Genomic DNA, 13,246 nt, shown 5'->3' with positions numbered 1-13,246 from the left:
TTGCTTGTAAACAAACTATACATCTAGAGCAAAACCTCTCAACATCCCTTCTCATATGGGGCCAAAAGAATTTTTCTTTTAAAAAGCTTAGAGTCTTTTCAACTCCAAAGTGCCCCATGAGACCACCCCCATGACTTTCTCTAACAAGGAGTTTTCTTATAGATCCTTGGGGAATACAAATTCTTCCTTCTTTATACAAATACCCCTCATAAATATAGAAACCTCCTTGAGGCTTTGCTAAGCATTGGGTATAATTTTCTTTAAATTCGAGATCATTAGTGTACAATTCCTTAATGTGATTAAATCCCAAGATTTGAGATCCAAGGGAGACTAACAAAGTATGTCTCCTAGAAAGGGCATCAGCCACCACATTATTTTTCCCTTTCTTGTATTTAATCACATATGAGAATTGTTCTAAGAACTCTACCCACTTAGCATGCCTTTTATTTAACTTGCCTTGGCCACTCAAATATTTAAGTGACTCATGGTCACTATGAATGACAAACTCTTTGGGAATAAGGTAGTGTTCCCAAGTTTGAAGGGCCCTAACCAAAGCATAAAGCTCTTTGTCATAGATAGGATAGTTAAGGGAGGCACCTTTGAGTTTTTCACTGAAATATGCAATAGGGTGCCCACCCTGTAACAAAACCGTCCCTATGCCAACTCCAGAGGCATCACATTCTAACTCAAAAGTTTTTGAAAAATCTGGTAGAGCTAGAAGTGGTGCATGGGTAAGCTTATGCTTTAAGGTTGTGAAGGCATTTTCTTGTTTCTCTCCCCATATAAATTCCACATTTTTCTTGGCTAAATCATTTAATGGGGAGGCAAGTGTGGAGAAATTAGGAACAAACCTCCTATAGAAGCTTGCCAAACCATGGAAGCTCCTAATATCTCCAACACTTTTAGGAGTGGGCCATTCTTGGATGGCCTTGATTTTCTCAGGGTCCACATGAACCCCATTTTTACTAATGATAAAACCTAAGAAAACAACACTATCTACACAAAAAGTACATTTTTCTAAATTCCCAAAAAGTTGGTTTTTCCTAAGAATATCAAAAACTTGCCTTAAGTGTCCTATGTGATCGCTTAGGCACCTACTATAAATGAGAATGTCATCAAAATAAACTACAACAAACTTACCTATACAATCCCTAAGGACATGATTCATGAGACGCATGAATGTACTAGGAGCATTGGTGAGCCCAAAGGGCATCACTAACCATTCATACAATCCAAACTTGGTCTTGAAAGCGGTTTTCCATTCATCTCCTTCTTTGCTTCTAATTTGATTATATCCGCTTTTAAGATCAACTTTAGAAAATATGATGGCTCCATGAATCTCATCTAACATGTCATCAAGCCTAGGGATGGGGTGTCTATACTTCACAGTGATGTTGTTGATGGCTCTACTATCACAACACATTCTCCACTTGCCATCTTTCTTTGGAACCAACAACACTGGAACAACACAAGGACTTAAGCTCTTTCGAACCCAGGCCTTCTCCAACAACTCTTGGACCTGAGACTCAATTTCTTTTGTTTCTTGGGGGTTGGTCCTATAGGCAGGCCTATTAGGTAGGCTAGCCCCAGGCACCAAATCAATTTGATGTTCTATTCCTCTAGAAGGAGGAAGGCCCATTGGACCCTCGGGAGGAAATAGATCTTCAAATTCTTTTAAAAGTATTTTTACCCCCTTAGGTAAAGTCTCATGTCCACTAGATGTGGTAGTGCAAGAAAGAGTTCCTTTATAGAGAAGGATATAAAAGGGTTGTTGAATCAAGAGGGTTTGTTTGGAAATTGCATTCTCTTGAGTAACAACCTCTAGGGAGGGAACTCCTTTCTCCCTAGATTCCTCTCTATCCTTAGTTTTCACGGACTTTTTTTTTCTCTATTTTCCTTTTTTTTTAAATCTTTTTTCTCTATCTCTTTTGAGTTTCATTTGTGCTTGATCCTCAGCCACCTGTTGAGGAGAAAGAGTATGAAGCACAAATTTCTTTTCCCTATGAGTAAAGGTAATCTCGTTAGTAAGGCCATTGTGCATGGTTTTCTTATCAAATTGCCATGGCCTTCCTAATAAGATATGACAAGCTTCCATTGGTACTACATCACATAGCACCTCATCTTCATAGTTCCCAATAGAAAGCTTGACCTTTACTTGTTGGTCAACTGCTAGGTCACCATCCTCATTAATCCAATGGAGTTGATAAGGTTTAGGATGTGGACTAGTAGTTAATCCCAACTTCTCAATCAGCCTAGTGCTACAACAGTTGCACCATGAACCACTATCAACAATGAGAGAACATGCATTGTTTGAAACTTTGCATCTAGTGTGAAAGATGTTCTCCCTTTGTGATGGAGTATCACTAGGTTGATTGTTGAGGAGTCTCCTAATCATTAAGGGCTCCCCTTCATAAGGAAAAGTAGACTCTACACCTTCCTCTTGCTCACTTGCTTCTTCCTCACTATTACTAGAGGAAGTAGTAGCCTCATCTTGGCTACTATAAATGTCATGCCCTCTCATGATCATGACCTTCTTTGTGGGGCATTGGGAGGCAATGTGACCCTCCCTAAACATTTAAAGCATTTAATATCACTAGTCCTAGAACTAGTGTGTGTAGTGTCCTTTCCCTTTCCTTTTTCTGTTGCTAGATTCTTGGAGGGTTCAAAAGTTTTCTTTTTCTCAAAGGTTTTTCCTTCCTTCTTGGAATCTTTCTTTAGAAATGAAGAGTGGGAGCTATCTTTTTGTAAGATTTTCTCATCTTTTGTTGTTCTACCCTTACACAAAGTTGGACCAAATCATTTAGGTCCTTGTAGGGTAGTAGCTCCACTTGGTCTCTTATTTCTAAATTAAGACCACTTAAGAATCTAGCTACAGTTGTAGCTTCTTCTTCCCTAATACAAGCCCTCATCATTAAAAGCTCCATTTGTTACCTGTACTGTTCTACAGACATATCTCTTTGTTGGAGCCTTTGGAGCTTGTTCATAAGCTCCTTCCCATAGTAGGTGGGAATGTGCCTCCTTCTCATTGCACTTTTAAGATCATTCCAATATTGAATTGGAGGATCATTGTGGAGGCGTCTCTCTCTTTCTAGGGCTGTCCACCAATACATGGCATGCCCTTGGAAGCTAAGGGCAGCCAAAGGGACTTTTCTTTCTTCACTTACCCTGTGGCAAGCAAAGAGTTGCTTAACCTTCATTTCCCAATCTAAATATGACTCCACATCATCCTTTCCATAAAACTGTGGGAGGTCAACTTTGACTTCCCTAGGCTTTGTGGTCCTTCTAGGTGGAGGTTGGTAGTGATCCCCTTGATTCATGCTTTCACTAGGGGATGTATAGTGGGAATGTGAGCTCCTACTCTTTTTCCTATGTTTCTTCATATCTTCTTTCAATTTTTCTTCCTCTTGCCTTAAAATTCTCAACTCTTCCTCAAGATAAGATAAGCAAGTTGTTCTTCTCTTTCAATTCTTTCCTTCTCTCTTTGAATGGACTCTTGCTTTTTCCATAGCTTAAGTGATTTATGCTCTTTAGTAATATAAGAAAGACTTTTTGGAGAGCCATCACTTTCACTATGGGAGGAATTTTGAGACATTTTAAATCAAGAAGATTTTTCCAAACAAAAATAGTTTTTATGAAAATAAGATTTTTATGGAGTGCTTTAGACTTGGCACTTGGAGGTCTAAGAGTACAAATTGAACTTTGGAGGGAGGTGAGCTACTAAAGAGCCACTTAATAACCAAGCCTCTTCAAGTAAAAATCTCTAAACCCCCTTGTACTTTTGCCTTGCACAAATCAATTTTCACAAAGATCTTTTCTTAAAGAAAAATAACAAACAAGTGCCTAAGTGTTCAATTTATATGATGCTTGAAAACATAAAGAGCAAGAAAACATAAATTGCTTGAAAACTTAAATGACTGAAAACATAAATTGCTTAAAACATAAATTGCTTGAAAACTTAAATGACTGAAAACATAAACTAGGTGTGGTAAGCAATTTAAACCTAAGTGAGAGCTTGAGAGGTACCAAAGACCTTCAAGGGCCCTCTCACAAGTGCTAAACGAAATTTACTATGATAACTCTTAAGGAGAGATGGAGATACACCAAAGGCACTCCAAGAAACTCCTTAATAAAGGCCTTGTACAAAAATTTGGAAATTAAAAATTACAAGAAAATGAAATTCAAATTTTCTTCAAATGAAATGTAAATTCACACTCCAAATGAAATGTAAATTCACATTCAAATGAAATTAGTGGCTGCACTTTAATTTCAAAGAAAACAAATTGCCACTAATTTAGAAACAAATTTAGTAACGGATTTGTGAGGAAAACTAGTTTTGGAACCAAAAATTCCGTCACTAAATTAGTCTCTAATTTTCACAAAAATTTTACAAATGGTATAGTTCCTTCTTGCTCCACTCCAGCCACCAAGTTGCTGCCTCACAAGGTGTTTCACTCCTCTTTTTAGAAGCAACTTTGATTTTAGTCACTTCTAGGTGTTTTCAAGAGCCTAGCCACCAAGAGAGAACAAACTCCCTAAGCAACCACCAAAGCCTTCAAGTGGATGTCCTTTGCCTTGGCCTCCTACACCTTTTAAGAAGCACTCAACCACCTTCAAGACTAGAATATTAGTGCTAAAACTGAAAAGGAACAATTTAGAATAGCTACACCAAATGGTAGAAAAGAATGAGACAAGACTAGAAAGAGTTTCACAAATGACAAGCAACAATTAAGGTTAATTTTGAAAGCTAGCACTCACAAGAATAACCTATGAATGGCACTAGAATTGGATTACAAAAATAAAAAACTAAGATTATAAACCAAACAAGACACAAAGATGTGGCTGGACCAATGCAAAGATGTAACAAAAATACACCAAATCCGAGAGCAACACTTCACCAATTTTCACTCCTTTTTGGCTTTTTCTTTGACTATTTCTTTTCTTTTTCTTTTGCAAAATATTTTTCTCTTATTTTTCTTTTGATGTTCAGGAGTTTCAATGCCTTTTAAACACTTAGAAGTCTCGGATTTAATGTAAAAATACTGCAGCAAATTTTCACACAAAACAAGAGGTGTTTTCATGCATGTTATAACTAGTGCTTCACTATTTTGTATTGTTTTTAGGTCAAATTTTTAAGCACTCATTTTTTTGTTTTTTCTCATGCATTTAAGACACTCACACCTATGTTTTGGCTCTGTTTTAAGGCTAAAAAAATTGCACAAATTTTCAGCCACAACACAAGACACAAGAAGACCTAATAGGAAAGTGTTTATGAACTTTTCTTTGACAAAACTTTTAATAAGACATAATAGAAACCTAACTCTAGGAAATTTGCTAGAACTAATAGCAAATTAGCAACTCAATCATGTAAAACAAAAGCACATATAGTAAGGTACAGATTTAATAAGAAAAGACACAACAAATTCGAACACAAAAATGCTAAACAAAAATTAGGTCAAACAAGCTAATCTAGGAAGTTTCAACATACAAGAACTACACATGACTTTCTAAGACAAAACAATTGATTAAGAAACAAAATCTATACTCAATGCATGTTGTCCAATCACGGACACATGTGAATGAATGGAGATACTCAAGCAAAAAAAATAAAAACGCACAAGTTGAAGAGTACCTAAAGCACCAAACAACAATTGATTCAAGAAGAATAAGAACAAGCAAACATGAATCAATCACTTCATATTAGACATATAGGATCCATCAAAAATCATATTAGAACTAGATCCTTGCAGCAAACACAAATTTAGACATAGACAAGGAAGATACAACACGGATTCAAATAGAAAAAGTTTGGAAACAAAACCTCAAGAGCACTAGGCTCTAGATACCAAAAATGATGGAGATAAGTTGAAGAAGATTGATGTTCTTCAATGACTCCATGCTTAGGACCGAATATGCCTTGAGGTTGACTTCAAGAGAAGCTTGAAACTCCATGAGCATAAGCTTCCATGGAGGAGAAGCCTTGGAGAAGGTTCGGTCACTTCTAGTGTAGTGTAGAAGCTTAAGGAACCTAGGTAAGGTTTGAAACCTTTGGTGAATTCTTAGTGAAGAAATTCTCCACGGTTTCTAAGAGACTCTTGATGAGAGAAATTCTGAAGTTTATTTCTCAAATTTGTCAAAAGTGATTACAAATGAAGTAATTAGAAATATATAGGGAAAGGTAGCTTGTAGGAGAAGCTATCTTTAACCATGGTTCACTAGGAACCATGGTAGAGTAAGCTTTAACTCCCACGGTTTAGGTAGCTTGTAGGAGAAGCCAACCTTGACCATGGTTCACTTAAGAACCATGGTAAGGTTGTCTTAACCTTCCAAGGTTTAGAAGCTTGCAAGGCAAGCTTCAAACCTTGAAGAGGAAACAAGCTAATTTCGGCCAAGAACAAGGAGAAGAGCTAGGCGGCCTTGGTTCATGTTTGCTCCTTGAATTAATTCAAAAATGTTTGATTTGGTTTAGTTAGGTTCATCATATGATGATGAGACCTAGCTAAATCAAATCTATGAAAAATTAGGAGCAAAATGAGTCCAATATGCAAAATTTTGCCTAGGCCCAGTTCTGGCCCAATTACTTGTTACACCCTCAAGCATTGCTAAATGTCACCCCGTTTTCCCTATTGAAAAAATACAAAATGAATGTATCAACTAGGGAGGTTATATGGAGTTAAACTCTCCAAGTAACCTACCTCAAAATCAATATACAAACACTAGGAAAAAGCAAGTAAAGTGCCTCACAAATACAAAGGCCAAAATAACCTATACAAGAGACTATTTGAAAACTATACAATATATACAAATAGAACTATGCCTTCTCTTTATGATAGAGCATTCCAAGTGAAGACTACCTTGGGCTTGGCAAGTCCACTAGTCTTTACAAGGTCCAACTCTTCTTGGATTCTTCTAGCCATAGCTCTGGTGACTGGGCCCTTGGCCCATGGTCTATCAATCTGGGTGATATGAGCCACTGTAGGAGGGTCACTTTTGCGGCACTCCTCGGATGGCGAGACCTTCAAACTTTCGGCATAACATTGCCAAGCTGTCTTCTAGTTTTCTCTGACAGAAATGATCTTGCCACCACTTCCTGGGAATTTCATCGTGAGGTGTGGGGTAGATACCATTGCTCTGAGTTGGTTCAACGTCGGCCTTCCGATGATTATATTGTAGGATGTGTTGGCCTCAAAGAGGAGGTAACGGACCATGATCCTCGAGTGTGAACTCGCTCTCCTGCAAAGCCAACTAGGGGTTCTGTGTGAGGTTGGATGAGGGAGTGAGGGATGTCTAACCTAAGGAACGTCGGCCAATATAGGACGTCAACCGAGCTGCCTTGGTCGATCAGCATCTTGTGGACCTCCCAGTTGGCGACCTCCATAGCGATGACCATTGGGTCATCTTGATTTGGACAGACGCCAGTGTAGTTATCGTCGGTGAAGGTGATTGGTGGTGAGCTTTGGTGCGAGGCCGAGGTAGCGGAGTGAACATTGTTGATGCCACCCAGGTGTCTTTTCCGCACCAAGCTACTAGAGCCTCCCCCTGTGAAACCACCTGCAATTGTGTTGATAACTCCCCGCAGGGGAGCTGACCTCGTTTCTTGACTTACCTCAGCCTGCACTGTGCCACCAGCGTTTTGTTGAGATCCGAAGGGTTGGTCTGTGCGAGTGCCTGAACCGCAACCTCGCCCTCGTCCTCGTCCGTTGTAGCCTCCTCGATGACCTTGCTGCCGCTGGACGTATTGCCCAAGGTGTCCCGCCTGGACAAGTCCCTCTATATGATCTCTGAGTGTGCGACATTCCTCGATTGTGTGACCATGGTTCCTATGGTACCGGCAATGCTTGGATTTGTCCGTGTTGTTGGGACTGTGTCTAGGGGGTAGCAGGGTGAGCAGGTTACTGTTGTTGGCTTCCTCCAGGATGTGTACTTGAGGAGCATTCAGGGGGGGTGTAGAATTCGTACCTCCCCCCTTTATTTGTCCGAGCAGCCTTCTTAAACTGACTATCATTGGTGACCTTCATCTTGTCTTTGTGACCGTGATCCGACTTGACCTGTGATTTTTCGCGAACCTGGTCACGAAAGGCAGAGTGTTCTTCCATCTGGGCGTACCCTGCAGCTAGGGCACGGAGTTCGTCCATGTCAACAGGAGGTCGCCGACATAGGTTGTCGATGAACGGTCCTGGCTTGAGTGCCATGAGCATGGCATGTAGGGCAACCTCAGGATTCAAATTTTCAATCTTAACCGAGATGCTGGCAAAGCACTCCATGAACGTCCTCAACAATTCGTCGTCACTCTGTCTGAGACTGGCTAGAGTGGCGGATGTAACGTGATAAGGTTGGCTCGTTGCATACTGTGTCGTGAACCGTCTGACCAGGGTGTCAAAGCTGTCAATTGATCCCGCCGTCAGTTAGGTATACCAGCCGAGTGCTTCCCCCTTGAGCGAGGTCAGAAAAACCCTACACAGAATAGCATCTTCATTAGTGTATAGGTTTACCTGTGTGACGTATAGGTCAATGTGCTCGTCCGGGTCAGCAGTGTCGTCATAACGGTCGATGTTGAGAGGTTTCCATCCGAAAGGGAGGGGCGTCTCCATAATGCCATCGATAAAGGGGTGGCGAAGGATGTTCGCCCTATGTCCTGAATCTTGGGCAGGCGCGTTGCTAATGTCATGGGCCGACCTGTTCGTTGGTGCATGTGACCGATGTGTGGCGGACCTGTAGGTCGGTGCCTTAGGTGCAGTCGGTGGTTGGAAAATCGAGTGCCCCTCTTCCTCGTGTTGATTGCTCGGTTGAGGGGGTTGATCAGAAGGGCGTCGAGGAAGTTGGGCGCGAATACGCTCGTTCTCGGCACGTAGTGCCGCTAGGTCAGTTTCATTCGCAGCGCGCAGCGCTGCTAGGTTAGTTTCGTGGTTGGCACGAATGCTTTGCAGGTCGACGACGAGTTGTTGCCGCATTTTATCGACCTGCTCGACCAGTCTTCTCAGTGCGGCTTCGCTATCTATTCTCGTTGTGCGATCTGAGTCGTCCGTTGCTTGTCTGTTATGGCTTCGGGTGAAGACCATAAGCGTGGCCGATAAGAGCTGTCTTGATCGGCCCCACGGTGGGTGCCAAATGTTCATATCGGAGATCGGTCGTAGGGACGATCTGCTGGGCAAGATTGGTGAGCCTCTTTCGCTGGGTATGCTTGTTGTTCTAAGATGGGGGTGGTACCTGCAAAAGAGACTCCGATGTTAAAGTTAGTGTTTGTGGATGTATGGGTCTCGTATAAGTAATGCACGTACCTTAGTGTGAATTAGGATTTTTCTGGGCCTTAGGCCTGAGATCGGTTATAACCTGTTTAGATAGTGGGCCTTGTTTTGGCCGATGTCGCGCGACACGTCTCCGATGTCAATCCGCGCTGTGATGTCGAGCTTGAGCTCGACTTAGTGGTACGGATAGTACATTAATTAATTACTTTTTTATTTATAATCCTAATAATATCTTTTTAGAAAATTATTATTGTGTTGCATATTTTTTGAAAAGTAGACCAACAAATCATTGATTTAAACAATACTTGTGAATGAAAAACAAAATATTGTTAGAAAGAGATACCCTATTAAATGATGACCAGCCAGGGTCAAGTGTCGGGATGAAGATTAGTCATTAGAAAAATTCATGAATATTTCATACAAATAACATGATTACATATTGTTTAGGAAAGTAGATTGATAATAAATTAATTTTGCAAAACTATTATTCTCCTTGTAAAACAAAAAACTTAACACAACACTTATTACAAGACTAAAGAATCTGATTTTAATTTCCAATATGAATAAGGGCAAAACTATATATTATCATGAAATACCAATAGTTGCTATTGTCATCACTATTATCACTTGTCTTCATCAACACAATTACTATCACCGTCATCTCCCACTAAGATAATATTAATTTATTATTATAACTATTACAACTAAAAGGTGTTGGGAAATAGAAGTAAGAAATTAAAGATATAATATTTATCAATAAATTACATCAAGATGAATATTGTTAAATGAAAAATTAAAATAACAAAGAATAAACTAAAATAAGAAATAAGTTTTAAAAAGTTTAGGTTAAAGCATGTCAAACACTATCCTTTGAGAGAAAATCTCTCCTTACATTGGTAGATTAATTTGTAATGTACACATCTCCCAAAATATGAAAACTCATTAGATCAATCATGTACAACAAAGAATCTTCGAATAAGGGACAACTTGAAAAAAGCATTAGGTGGGACAAACAATCATCACGTAATAAATAATACTAACAAATACAAATAAAATATTAATTTTAAAAATAAAATATTATATATAAATATAACTACTTATGATGCTAAGTAAATACATATTAAAAAAACTACTAAATATCATGATTAGGATACTTTTTATTCTTAATTTAATAAAAACTCTTCTATGATGTCTTTTGTAGTGATTGTCTTTGCAATCTCCTTTTCAATATAAATAGTTAAAGATTTTATATGAAAAAATCTTCTATTGTATTGCAAAGTCTTATTTTTACAAGTTTTATTGTTGAAAAGGCACGCTATGTGAAAATAGTTAAAATACATATAGTCAATACAAGATGAAATTTATGCTATTAACCAAATAATAAATCGATGATTTAAATATTTCTTTTTGTAATTTGTAAAGTAATTTTCTACAGAGTTTTAAAAATTAAAAAAAAATTAATTTACAAATAAATATTCTTTTAAAACTAAAAAAACACACAATGTTTAAACTAAAAAAAATTGTTAAAAAAATTAAGTAACTACAATTACTCCTAGTATTTATGCAAGAAAAAGGGAAATGAGGATTAATTTAGTTGTGCATGGGATTAAGGGTGGAGAAATTTGTTGTACATCGATGAATCAGGTTTTTAATTTTCACCAATGTGTTAGGGACATTTTATGGTGCTTATTTTGGACATTCTATGTCAACTAGGAATGCATCATAGATCCTAGCGATATAGAATGTTCACACATTCTATGACAAGTCAATACAGGAGACATAAGCTCACTTTCTATGTCGAGTGGTCAATGCTCATCATGATTGGGAGCACAAAATATGGTGATTTGATATATTGACTCCCGCATTCTATGACAGACATGCGTTACCCATCATAGAATGTGCACATTCTTTGATGGGTATGGTCACACCTTATTGTTTAAAAATGTGCAACACACCTATCATAGAATGTGCACATTCTTTGACAGGTAACGTCACTCCCTTCATAGAATATGGGTTCATTTTTTAATATTCATATTTTTTTATGAATTTTTTGAAACTTGCATAACAAAAATACATTCCACTACAATCCGTAATATCCATATATATGGAAGAAGAAGAAGAAGAAGACAACCTTTGAACATGGGAGTACGCGCACGAAGGACAACTCAACCCGAAGTTCGTTGAACTGAAGGAGAATGGGTCGCCTTGGTTGTCAGAGCGTTTTGCTCATGTTGGTCGCTAGAATCGCATGGGTAATGTGCACGAAGAGCTTGCCAAAAATCGTCTCAGACGTTGTTGCTAGAGAAAAAGATGAAACAATGGAGCACGAACTAGGTTCTCACTTTGAACATGGTATAATAACAAGACATTATATGATAGGTGACCATTTACCCGTTATAAAATATAAACTTTCTATGATGGGTATGTCAATACCTATCATAGAATGGTTGGTGTCTGGGATTGATCAACATATTCTATGACGAGTGTTGACTAATCCGTTATAGAAAAAATAATATATGACAAGTAAGTCAAAATTCATCATAAATATTTTAATATATTTACAAATATGTCATCATGCCACTTTCTATATCATGTGAACAACACCTGGCATAAAAAGTGAGTCAGAAAATCATCTTTTTTAACTAATGTTTCTTTTTATTTAATAGACCTACATGGGTGGCTAATTGGTTGTGCATAAGGGGCTAGTATGTTTCTTTAAGTGGAGATAAAAGGTGAGTGAAATATTTTAGGGGGCAAATGCCCATGTTAGGATATACGTGGTTCCATCCATCCTCCGAACCAACTCTGCTCCAAACACAAAGCACTTTTAATAAAGTATAATAATAAAAACAAATCTCCAAGCGAGGGAGATAATTTTCACTATCGATTTGTATCACATCTATTTGTGTTGTATAGCATGTCTCAACAAACAACCATATATAGAGAGAAATATTTGATGCAATTGATTCTCAATGAAAACAAACTTGCAACATGCAACAACGAAACTAAAGTATAACAACAATAAAAGAAAATCTAAATCCCTATAGAAAAGCTAACTTCCAAGTATGCAACTGTTCCAAGTTAAAGATAGTCAAAAAATTTAAAAGTTGATACAAAATTATTAAATGAATTAAAAATATTTAAATTTTAATTAATTAAATGAATATATATATATATATATATATATATATACATATAAAGGACATCAATATATATAACTGTTACCAACTATTATATTATTCAATAACTTTTAATTAAATTTCAATTTTTTTTAAAACTTATCATTAGATTAAAAGTTTTTTATTCTTGGATCATATCTATATATATAATCTTATATTAATCTAAGATGATTTGATTTCTCATTTTTATAGAACAAAATGGACATAATATATTTATTTCAAAATATAATAAAATATGAATACTTTGATTATCTTCAAATTGTTATTCAATTTTAACAAAATTTGATATAAACATATAAGTTGATATGAAATTATAATTTAATGATTGGATTGATAAAATTAACATTTAATTGAAAGTTAATTAACAGTATAATGATTAATAAAAGTAACACCAATATCATTTAAACCCTCTTTATATATATATATATATATATATGACAGTTGAGAAAATAAAAAAAAAATTAACATACTAAATTTTCTTGTGAATATTAAAAGTCATTTTGAAATGGTGTTATTTGGTCAAGAGATCTTCGGCTCCTTGTGAACAATTATGGTGGATATGGCATATTTTGAGAGAGGAACAAAATAATTTAATAATGTATCGAGGTGGTTGTTTTTTCCTAAGGACATTCTTCTTATTATTTTTTAATTTAGTTTTTATTATTTTATTTTATTGTTGATTGTGTTGTATTATATTAACTTCTTCTATTTTTATTTCTACCACAAACTATATAATGTTGATTCTCCTATTTTTAAATCAGTATTTTTTGTCATGTCGTGACTTAGAGACAAATAATTAGGAATGGCACCAAATTATAAAAGTAA

The sequence above is a fragment of the Cajanus cajan genome, chromosome 10, assembly GCF_000230855.2.
Source record: "Cajanus cajan strain Asha chromosome 10, NIPB_CcT2T_4, whole genome shotgun sequence".
Taxonomy (NCBI): domain Eukaryota; kingdom Viridiplantae; phylum Streptophyta; class Magnoliopsida; order Fabales; family Fabaceae; genus Cajanus; species Cajanus cajan.
Note: the sequence above shows the minus strand (reverse complement) of the source record.